We start from the raw sequence: 10,814 nt of genomic DNA on the forward strand, positions 1-10,814 counted from the left end.
GCTGACAACCAAAAGCAATGAGAAATGGTACTTCTTACCACTTTCTCCAAAACCTTGCATGTGAATGATCCTGTTAACTTATCCTTTCAAACTTCAGAATCAATGCTACCTTTAGTTTCTTGGGTAAACATTTTGGGTAAAATTTGTGTTCTCTTCTGAACAATTCCCCAATACTACTATTTTGTATTTCTAGAATGTTTCCAATACAAAAATGACCACTAAAATTTAAACCAAGCTCTGGCTAAAGTGTAAAATTAAAAAAAAAAAAATACATCAAAAGGAGTTTGATCTGGTGTTTCATTAATCATTGTAATGTATTTAATTATTTGATGTAGTTAAGTGATGGAAATGAATAAAGCTCCTTTAACCCAAGGGGAGGAAAGTTAGTGGGTACAGGGGAGGCTAGGACTCTCTCACCAGATCACCTGAGCAAGAAAGCCAAAAACAGACCCAGCACGACTTCATCTTCTAAACCATTTGCACTGGCCTTCACATAGCTCAAAGAAGTTAAACCTGCCAGCCTTCTCCTAAGTCCTTCCGAAATAAGCACTCTTCAGTAAGTATTGTGAAATCTCAGGGGTTTACCTCTAAACATCAAAATGAGCTTTCTCTCTCCGGTTTTGGACTCCTAACGCTACCCAGGAAATTCAAAGCACGTCACTGAGTTATGACGAAGAGACTTGTCGGTATCAAACCCCAAAAGAATGCAATGAGCACCTCCTGACTGTGCAAAACAGACATTAGTCCACATGGTGTGGTGGAAAGATCCATGGGTTCCACAGGCACACTGTCCTGGGGTTAAAATCGCAGCTTTGCTACTTAGTAGCTATGTGACTCAGCCAGTCACTTCATGTCACCGGAAGAAAGAAGATAACAACAACTATCCTGTGTTGGAATAAAGAGAATCCACTGTCAACTGCCCAGGACCAGGCCAGTCCCCCAGCCAGCCCACAGAGCTAACTCGGATTACAGTCCGGAGAGCCCTGGTTCTGAGCCTTCTTATTCACTCCCTACCCTCCGTGCTCTACTAAATAGAATGAATATATTTTTCTTGGATGAGTCATGGCTTTGCAAAGTTTCAGTCTTCATCCTGAATATCAATGCTCATTGCATCATACTGGGACCCAGAAAAATGGTAAAAATCAGAGTAAACGAGAAGCTGGTTTCTTAAAGCCATGATGCAACTGAGTTTCTTATCATTTGTTTCTCTCTCTTCCAAGTTAAGTACTGAAAAAAAAAGTCCAGGTTAGTTGGAGATCCTCTAGGCTCAGAATGGACAACCTTAACCTATCATTAAAAAATAAGAGTAAAGAGTACAGTTGATTAAATAAGACTTTTACAAAGCATTGTTTGTCTTAACACCTGGAATACTATGGTTTTCAGGAAGAAAAATCTGGCTGAGTAAATAGTCCAAAAAAGGTGGAAATACAAAGGAGAGACTTTTTAGAAAGTTTATTCCTAAAAAGATTGTTAGATGGTACCTGTGTAGTGACAGCATATTTTGGGGGAGAGGGCAAGCAATAGGATTACTAATTAACCCCTCCAATTCTACCTGACCACAAATGCACCTTGCCCACCAGCATTACCCACAGCACCACCTACTGTCAGACTGTGCCTACAGCAGCTTTGGTACTGTTGGGCCCCAAGAGTTAGCCATGTCTTTGATTAGCTAAGTAAACTGTTGAAGAATGAGAGAGATATCATTTCAAAGTTAAAAGAGCGTGGGGGAGGACCCCAAAATGAAAGTAAACCCCTGACAATCTTTTAAAATATCTAGGTGGCAAACACAATCATTTGGTTATGGACACATGGCAAGTACGTAGTTTTCATTTTTCCTATGTTAGCTAACTAGGTTGCTCGAAAGATTTGGAAGCACAAATAAGAATGATAAGATCTGTTTGATGTATATACAATGCGCATGTTTATATTTTATTACCTTTTGACCAAGTGGGAGTTACCCCACTGTTGTGCCACCACGGTAGAATTTCAAGTAATAATTGGAAGTATTAATGTCAACCTGGAGAATGAGGGTGTTCAGAATGGGGTCCAGATGCCACGTTTCCCCGATGTCTAGGCTCTTCCTTAGACATTTAGGCCCTTAAGGATAATTAAGTCTCCTCATTATGAAAAGTACCTGGATGTGACAGCTCAGGACTGTGTTCTTGCCCTTACAGATCTGCTGTATACTGTGCGTAAGAATGACACACAGAATGGATTGACAGTCATAAGCAAAACAACAACCCAACCTCAATTCTGATCTAAAATTAAACTAGAGTCAAAAATAGACAATGACTTAAAAGTGCTGCGATCTGAAAAACAAAACAACTGTTTTCCAAACAAAAAAAAACACATGGACTGAAATTAAAATTAAAAATAAAACTAGGTCCATAAAAAAAAAAAAAAAAAACCTAGGTGACACTTACCTAGCAAGTGCTTGGAGCAGCGCCTTGCTGCTCCAAGCACTTTACAGATTATCAGGCTGACAAAGCATGGTCACCTCCCTGTTCAATTAGTGACTGTACTGTTATAAGATCTATAGTCGCAACATAAATACCATGGGATAAATCAATGGGATGTTATGGACAAAGAAGTCTGGCTTATCATGACCTCACCCTTACGTAAAATAACTATGCTTAATCATTAGCTCATCTGAATGACCAGGGGCTGTGATGTCACAAAACAGGCACAGGTTAGTACAGGTATTTTCCATGGAAAGACTCCGCGTGTAAATTGGGGAGAAGAGGCTATATATGGGACTTCCATACCAGCAGGGGATATGAGGACAATGAAAGTCATTATTTATACCGCAAAGATGCGTATTCTACTATCACATTCCCCTTCTCAAAAACAAACCAGTTTGCAGTCCTTACAATGCCAGCCACGCAATGTTGTCACAGATGTGTGCCAGATTTTGCACAGGATATAGCCGTGAGGAAAAACCCAGAGTTTGCCCGTATCTTAGGCAGCGAAGGCAGCCTGTTCATTTTTGTGGCTCAGTGAATCTGAATAACAACTTGAAAGGGTTAAAAAGCCGGCACCAGGTGTTTTCTTTCCACTTTGCCGAGTAACTGAAGCACACAGCAAAGTTATCTCTGCTACCCTCCCCACATTCTGCGCGGAGGGAGAACTGTCACTGCCATTTCCACCACGCAGCTCCTCCTCCAACAACAATCAGAGGGCACAAGGCTGGGCAGCAGACACCGGCGGCTTCCCACAGCCTGCACGAGCTTTGCTGCCAAGTTATGAGCTCCGCTGGGTGACGGGGGCACGAATGAGCCAAGGATAATTTCATTCTACTTCAAATCTGTGTGCTTTCAAAGAAAGCGGAGACGATCGAGACCATGAGTGCAGCTGGAGGGGATAACCAAAAACAAACTTTCAGAGCCTCTGAATCTGCATCTCTTGCAAGAATTCCCAGACGGCGATTAGGACATACTGATACCCCCTAGGTATTTAGCCCCCGAGATTGGGAACGACGCAAGGAGCCGTCCCCACAGCCTTCGCCTACCCAGTGTTTCAGCAGCAAGCGGCAGGCGCGCTTTCGCAGCCCGCCGCTCGCGCCCCGCAAGCCCGCCGGGCTCCGCAGCGCCCCTGCCCGGCCTCCCCGCCCAGCCCGGACGCGCACCGAGCGCCTCCTCTCGCGGCCCACCCAGCGAGCCGGGGGGTACGTCCGGGCCAGTGCGGCTCCCCGGCCCTGCTGGATGGACACCCAGGCCGGGCGCGGAGGCTTAGAGGCGGATCCGGCTCCGCTCCAGCCGCGCGCAGCTCGGGCATTGTCCGCAGTCGGGGTGCCGCGCGGCCACCCACCCGACCCCCGCCCCGGCCCGGCTCCCGGCCCAGACTTACCTCGGCCGCGCTCCCTGGCCCCGGGCGGTGCGGCCCCAGCCGGGCTCCAAGCTCCGGGGACGGCAGGGAGGAAGGTCGGGCCAGCCAGGAAGGGGGTCCGGGCCGCCGGCGCCGCCGGAGGGCCGAGCGCGGGCCGCAGGGGGCGCCTAGTCCTCGCGCCGCCTCGGCGGGGCCACGGATAGAGAGCTGACCCTGTTAGCCAAGGGGGCTGGGGACTCAAGGCCGTGGAGGGCCCGGCTGGCGGCGGCCGCGATGGTTCGGTCTGCACCGAGTGGGAGGGCTCAGGCGGGCTTCGCGGAGCGCGAGGGAGGGAACTTGGAGCGAGTTGCTGTGCCCCAGAGCGCGTGTCCCTGTGGAGTGTGCACGCCCCTATAGAGCGCCCCGCCCCGCCTCCGTCCCGCCCCCTCCCCAACCCTCCCTGTTTCCGCCCCCTCCTGCACCCCCACTTCCAGCCTGGCGGCGTCCCTCCGCTCTATCCCCTCCCCCATTCCCACTCGGGTTCCCACCTCCAAACCCCTCCCACAGGCCCACCCCATGCTCTCACCTCCAAACCCCTCCCACACACCCGCCCCGACTCCCACCTTCAAACCTCTTCCACACACCCACCGCCGCTCCCACCCCGGTGGAAAGAATCCACATGATCTCAACTGCTAGGAAGCCCCAGATCAGACCACAGCGCACTGGGGATCTAGAGTCTGTTTTGTGAATGTGATAACCTCACCTGGTTAACCAACCCATCCAGATGATCTTAGTGCCTGACATTTGCTATGGACTCGCTTGTGCATAGTCGGTGGAGCCTGCCTAGCATTTGTAAACTTAATTACTGCAAGCATTTTTAAGACTCCAAAAGATGTTTGGAAAAAACAGTAAAGAATATAGAAAAAAATCTCAAGTACGATGTACAGCCCCTAGAGTATGGGGCCAGCTGATGTTCCCCAATTAACTAAATGTTTCAGGGTACATCAGGATCCATGTCATAATGTGTAGTTGGTAATGTTTTTCTTCAGATTTTCTTAATTACTTGGTTTTTTGAGGTTTTTGTTGTTTTAGGAATACTAAGCACATTCTACTTTAGTTTTTACTATTGGGAACTCTAGTGGATGAAATCCATATTTATCAAAACGATTGAATGAGATACAAATTCACAACATAAATATTTCTCTAAAATATTTAGTAGAGATTTCTTTATATTTTTTGTACATTTGAAATGAAATTGCATTCATCCCATTTCCTCAGAAAGATCATCTATATTTGAATTGTGTGACTTGTTTCATTCCAGTTCAGAGATTATCAAATAAGTAAAACTCAGACTTCCACAATAAATTTTTGGCTATTTACAAGAGAACCATTTTAAGAAAGTGACATGATACTGGGTTTTGAATGGAACTTTCCTTCGGCATACAATTGCATTCCATGTGATGGTCACACACTATGTTGTGGTCTTCATTAAACCCAAAAGTCGTGTTAATGGGAGAATGAAGTTATTTTTCATCATTAGCATAGCAAATCAGAAGTAATTCTTCTCACCCCAAAGTAAGCTATTAAAAAAATTAACTTCTTTGTCTCAACTTCTTTTTAAGAATTGCTCCCTCACAGCATATATGACAGACCTTTCCTGTCATTGAAGGGGTCCTTGACCCAAGCCTGCCAATGAGAGAGCATTTCATGCCCCAGGCGCAAAGGGAAGAGGGGAGATACCCATGATCAAATCCTGGAGGGTGGGGCTCCTTTTTCTGAGCTAATATGGCAGCTTCTGAGACTGTGACCTGTAAGCCTGAAGCAGCCACACATAACCTATTGGAGAAGAAGGCCACAGGAGAAGAAAGCCAATTGGATAACAGAGGGGAAGAGTACTGATGACATTAACGAGCCCCTCCAGGCAGCCACCTCTGAAAACAATCAAAACCCCAATTTCTAAGGAAATGCACCAATCAATTGTCTTTCTAGCTTATTGGGAGTTAGATTTCTTTCCAAAATACTCACTTATCAAGCCATAAAAGATTCCCATGTGATCCAGCCTCTGAAAATCAGGGATGTAATCAATGAGTCCTAGTTTCTCTATCACCTAAATTGCTTCTTCATAATAAAATAAGGAAGCCTTAACTTTTTTAGGACTAAGGTTCTCATTTAAGGTATTACTGTTGCCCAGTGTAGGTTTAATATTTTCACATTGCCCCCCTTAAAACCAAAAATTAATAAAAGATGTGGTTAGAAAACCAGAAAGAAAACAATAATATGTCTAAACCATTACATCCTAGTAAATTTTTTGTCTTGCCAATTATTCCAATAAAACGTGCCTTCATAATTCCCAATACTTTCCTCCTTTCTGGACTGAAAATTTTAGGGCCTGCTACAGACTTTCAGGGACTGTTGAAATTGGTTTGTTATGCTGGAATTTTTCTGTGTTGCATATTGTTCAGGAGAAGTGGGCCCTTGGCCTATGCTTGGAATTCTTTTGTTCCACAGAAATTGTCTCCCAAAGTATGTAACAATATTTCGCTCGTACCCTAACAAGCATACATACGTTAATCGGTATGTTGCCTCACCATAAATCACAGGTCACTTTTGGGTGGCAAGGGAGTGGGTCAGACAGACATGAAGATGTTGCTCTAAACCTCTGATTGCAAGAGTGGTTTCTAAAGGATAAAGGGGGGGAGCTGGGTGGCTCAGTCAGTTAAGCGGCCAACTCTTGATTTCAGCTCAGGTATTGATCTCAGAGGCCTTGGATCTGCATGCTCGGTGGGGAGTCGGCTTAAGGATTCTCTCTTCCTCTGCCTCTGCCCCTCCCCCCTCACACTCTGAGCTCTAAGATAAATAAATCTTTTTAAAAAGGGGGGGGAGTTTTCCTTAGTTTTTCTTCAGATGGGTATTTACCTGGTCATGTCAACAACTAGTGAAATTTCATGCTCAAAAGCCGATGAGCTGAATGATAGTATATCAGAAAAAGTTTTGAGCCCCACAAAATGTACAAGTAGACCATCTCTAGAAACATGACAGGGGAGATTAGGAGGAGAAGTAAAGAGAAGTTAGTTTTAGAATCCAGGCCCAGCTCTAAGTGACACTTGTTCAAACGATTGGCTCCGATTCTCCATAGGAAAACTTCAGTCCAGTGTTCAGAGGTTTGCCACATCCTTGTGCTGGACCCATGTAATGTTTGTGCCATGTCCTTGCCCTGGAATGGTACAGAGATCTCTCATTTAACCTGGGCTCCCATCTGTCCAGAGTCCCCCCGAGAGAAATAGTGTACATCAGTAGTTTTCACCAAACCCTGAAACAGAATCACCTGGAACACTCATAACAGTGCCAAGTCTCCAGTCAGGTGGAGGAGGGATAGGCATGTATATTCTTTTAAGAAGTTCTCCCCAGAAAAAAAAAAAAAAAAAAAAAAGAAGTTCTCCCCAGAGATTGTAAGGATGAGCCAGGGTTAAGTAAATGTCTCTGAAGGTGTGCTCTTCATTCCACAGAAAGAAACCTGACACCATCTGATCAGACTCCATTGACTTAGAATTGTATGTAAAATTAAAGTTATTGATTGAACAAGCTCTATTTGTCTTTTTTCCTGAACAGCCTATAGTTCTTCCGAGGTTATAGAAAAAGCAGTGAAGAATGCTCTTTGGGAGGAGCAGGGTGGATTTGCCAGAAGCAATCGCACTGAAAAAGGACAGCTCTCAGCAAGGCGGAGATAAGAGAATCGCTAACTAGAAAACATTGTCCACACGTTATCACCCGGAAGAAGCTACTCCACCAGAGGCAACCGCTCCCAGGGTTATCTCTTATTGTGTATTTCACAGTTTATTACATGTGCATGCTCATGATCAGAGAAATCAAAACAATTGAATTATGTTCGCGAATACTGTCCTGCCTCATTTAATACCACTAACAGCTATCATTTATTGAATATTTGGTCTGTGCTATGCAATCTACATGCCTCATTTTGAATTGTAGCAATGGCTCTAAGCATGAATGTTAGAAGCCCCATTTTAGGAACAAGAAGCCCAGACCCAGGGAAGGTCAGTGACATAGCCAAGATCACAGAGTTAATAACCGAAGGATTTAAACTGGTCCATGTGACCTCAAAGCCTATATAATTTTTACTCTAAACCAAACTTGTTTCTGAGTCCTACAAATCATCTAGTTAATAAGATAGTGCCTGGCCACATGTGGCTATTTAAATTTAAATGAATTAAAATCAAATTGGATGAAGACTTTAGTTTCTCAGTCACACTAGGCAATTTTCAAGTGTCCAATAGCCGCGGGTCACTAATGGCTATCCCATTGGGCAGCACAGACAAAAACCATTTCCATCATCATGGAGTAAAGTTCTGTTGGTACCTATTGTCTCTATCACCGATAAAGAAAGCCTGAGTTCTCTGTGATTGAATTTTTCAAGTAAACTGCTCCCAGTGTTTTGATGGAGTTCTTTCTAAAACATGTTAATATGTTTATGTTCCCGTGTCTTAGCTCACTTGAACTGTAATAACAGAAATACCATAGACTGTGTGGCTTACAAGTAATAGAAGTTCATTTCTCATAGTTCTGCAGGTTGGGAAGTCAGAGATCAAAATACCAAGGGATTCAGCGTCTGGTGGGAGCCAACTTCCCTGGTTCATAGATGGCCTTCTCACTGTGTCCTCAGGTGGCAGAAAGGGAAGGGAGCAGGAGTCTCTGGGGTCTCTTTTATGAGGCCACTCTTCCCATTTATGAGGACTCCAATTCCATGACCTAATCACCTCCAAAGGCCATGCCTTCTGATGGCATCACCTGGGGAGGTTAGGATTTCAACGTTTGATTTTTGGGGTAGGTAAATGTGAATGGCAGCCTGCCTTAATCAGTAGAGCACACTGAACAAAATGCCTCTTTAATGCCTCAGTGGACCCAAGTGGCATGCTGTGGGGCTCATGCTTCTCTTTCCTCCTCTTTTCCATCTTTGTTTCTTGTTTCTCTCAGACTATCTACCACACTGCAGTGCTCATTAATGTTCTGCCCTAGACTGTTTCTATTTCTTCCTACGCATTCTTCCTATGCGTTGTCTGCCAGTTCCATGTCCCCAACTACTGCTAATTTACCAGGGACTCCAAAATTTTGGTCTCTAACGTCCGTCTCATTTTCTAATCTTCAGAGAGGGTTTCGTTTTGGTTTTGTTTTTGCTTTTTCTTTGTACTAGCTCTCTACTGGACGGTGCTACTCAGCACGCTTTTTGGAGGCCAGCAGTAGCTCTGAATTGATTGCTGTTGTAAGAAGAGATGAGGTTAAAAAGTGGAAGCTACCATTTAGAAACTTTTATAGCCATTTGTCATGGCTGGAACATTATATTGCATTGTATTTTATAGTCTGTATGCAAATAACAGACTACAGTGGGTTGGAGATTAAAAGCAAACAAACCAACAAACCCAAATGTTGTACCTGACTCCATCCAGCTATCTCCTACAGCCCCTGATGCTTGCCTGTCACCTGTTAATAGCTAAAGTTATCCTTTTAGCCCTCTCTCCCTGCATAAACACTCCCTCTCATCAGTCAGAATCCAGGCAGGAAACAGGGACTTGAATATAGGGAACTACTTACAACAGTTCTCAAGAAGCTGAAGGACAAACAAGAAAAGAGAGTCAGCCTAGATTTTAGTGGGAGCCAGGAACTCCACTACGAAGAACACAGATGAAGGAGAAGCTGTTATCGTTGGCACCCAGGAGCTGGAGCTGATGACCGAATGTTCCCCCAGCCGCCGCTCCGTGGTGTTGAGACCATGAGGGGCGCATGGATGCTGCCTGTTCAATTGAACTGAATGAACTGATTTTCCTAGTCTGTTCTTGACACCAAACACAATAGAAAATTTCCTGAGAAACTCTAGATTGCCAAATATTGTGTATAACAAGTTAATTACCCAGAGGAGCTGGAAACTGCTGAGGTCCTTTCTAGCTCTAAAGCTGATCTGTGCCTCAGCCCTGAGAGGTTGTGTCTGCTTTTACAAAATAAATACATAGTGGCGCCTGGGTGGCTCAGTTGTTAGGCAGCTGCCTTCGGCTCAGGTCATGATCCCTGGGATTGAGGCCCCCATGATGCTCCCTGCTCCGCAGGAAGCCTGCTTCTCCCTCTCCCACTCCCCCTGCTTGTGCTCCCTCTCTCACTATGTCTCTCTCTGTCAAATAAATAAATAAAATCTTTTTTAAAAAGTAAATACGTGGGGCGCCTGGGTGGCTCAGTGGGTTGAAGCCTCTGCCTTCGGCTCAGGTCATGATCCCAGGGTCCTGGGATCGAGCCCCACATCGGGCTCTCTGCTCGGCAGGAAGCCTGCTTCCTCCTCTCTCTCTGCCTGCCTCTCTGCCTACCTGTGATCTTTCTCTGTCAAATAAACAAATAAAATCTTTAAAAAAAAATTAAAAAAATAAAAATAAATAAAAAGTAAATACGTGAACTCTTGTTATTATTTGGTTCAGAATTTTTATTTGCTTCTGGATTTTCAAAACTTGTGGAAGAATTAAGCTGCCAGAATTTGCTTGCATGGTATATGGAATACTAGGAAAATATATACATCTTCTGGGTCACCTGGGTGGTTCTGTTGGTTGAGCATCCAGCTCTCAGTTTTGGCTCAGATCATGACCTCAGGGTTATGGGACCAAGAACCAATTTTGGCTCCCTGCTCAGCATGGAGTCTGCCTGGGATTCTTTCTCCCTCTCCCACTCCCCCTCCTCTCTCTCCCTTTTAAATAAACAAATAAATAAATAAATCTTTAAAAAAAATGTATATACACCTTCTGTATTCTCATGGTATGGAATAATGTACCAAACATATAGAGCATTTTTAAAGTATTTGTGGCAAGGTGAATTTAGAACATTAAGCTGCTTCTTTAATAGAAATATAATTCATTTTGTGTACAGCTCACTAATTCTCATTTTCCCTGGAATCAAAAATCAAAAGTGGCATGAATAACTGAAATCGCTGATTTCATCCAAACCTTGTCCTAATCAAATAT

General features: G+C 44.4%; 1 protein-coding gene across 2 annotated transcripts in view; it reads right to left on the bottom strand.

Annotated features, from left to right (window-relative positions):
* The window catches only part of FAM110B (family with sequence similarity 110 member B), a 150,772-nt gene extending 146,798 nt beyond the window's left edge, over window positions 1-3,974 (bottom strand). The window contains exon 1 of one of the 2 annotated variants that reach the window (XM_047727566.1): window positions 3,847-3,974. The gene's annotated coding sequence lies outside the window, so the exon portion shown is untranslated. The remainder of the gene's footprint in view (window positions 1-3,846) is intronic. The other variant, XM_047727567.1, reaches the window with a different exon arrangement.
* Window positions 3,975-10,814: the final 6,840 nt, after the last annotated feature.

This window comes from Lutra lutra, chromosome 4, assembly GCF_902655055.1.
Source record: "Lutra lutra chromosome 4, mLutLut1.2, whole genome shotgun sequence".
Lineage (NCBI taxonomy): Eukaryota > Metazoa > Chordata > Mammalia > Carnivora > Mustelidae > Lutra > Lutra lutra.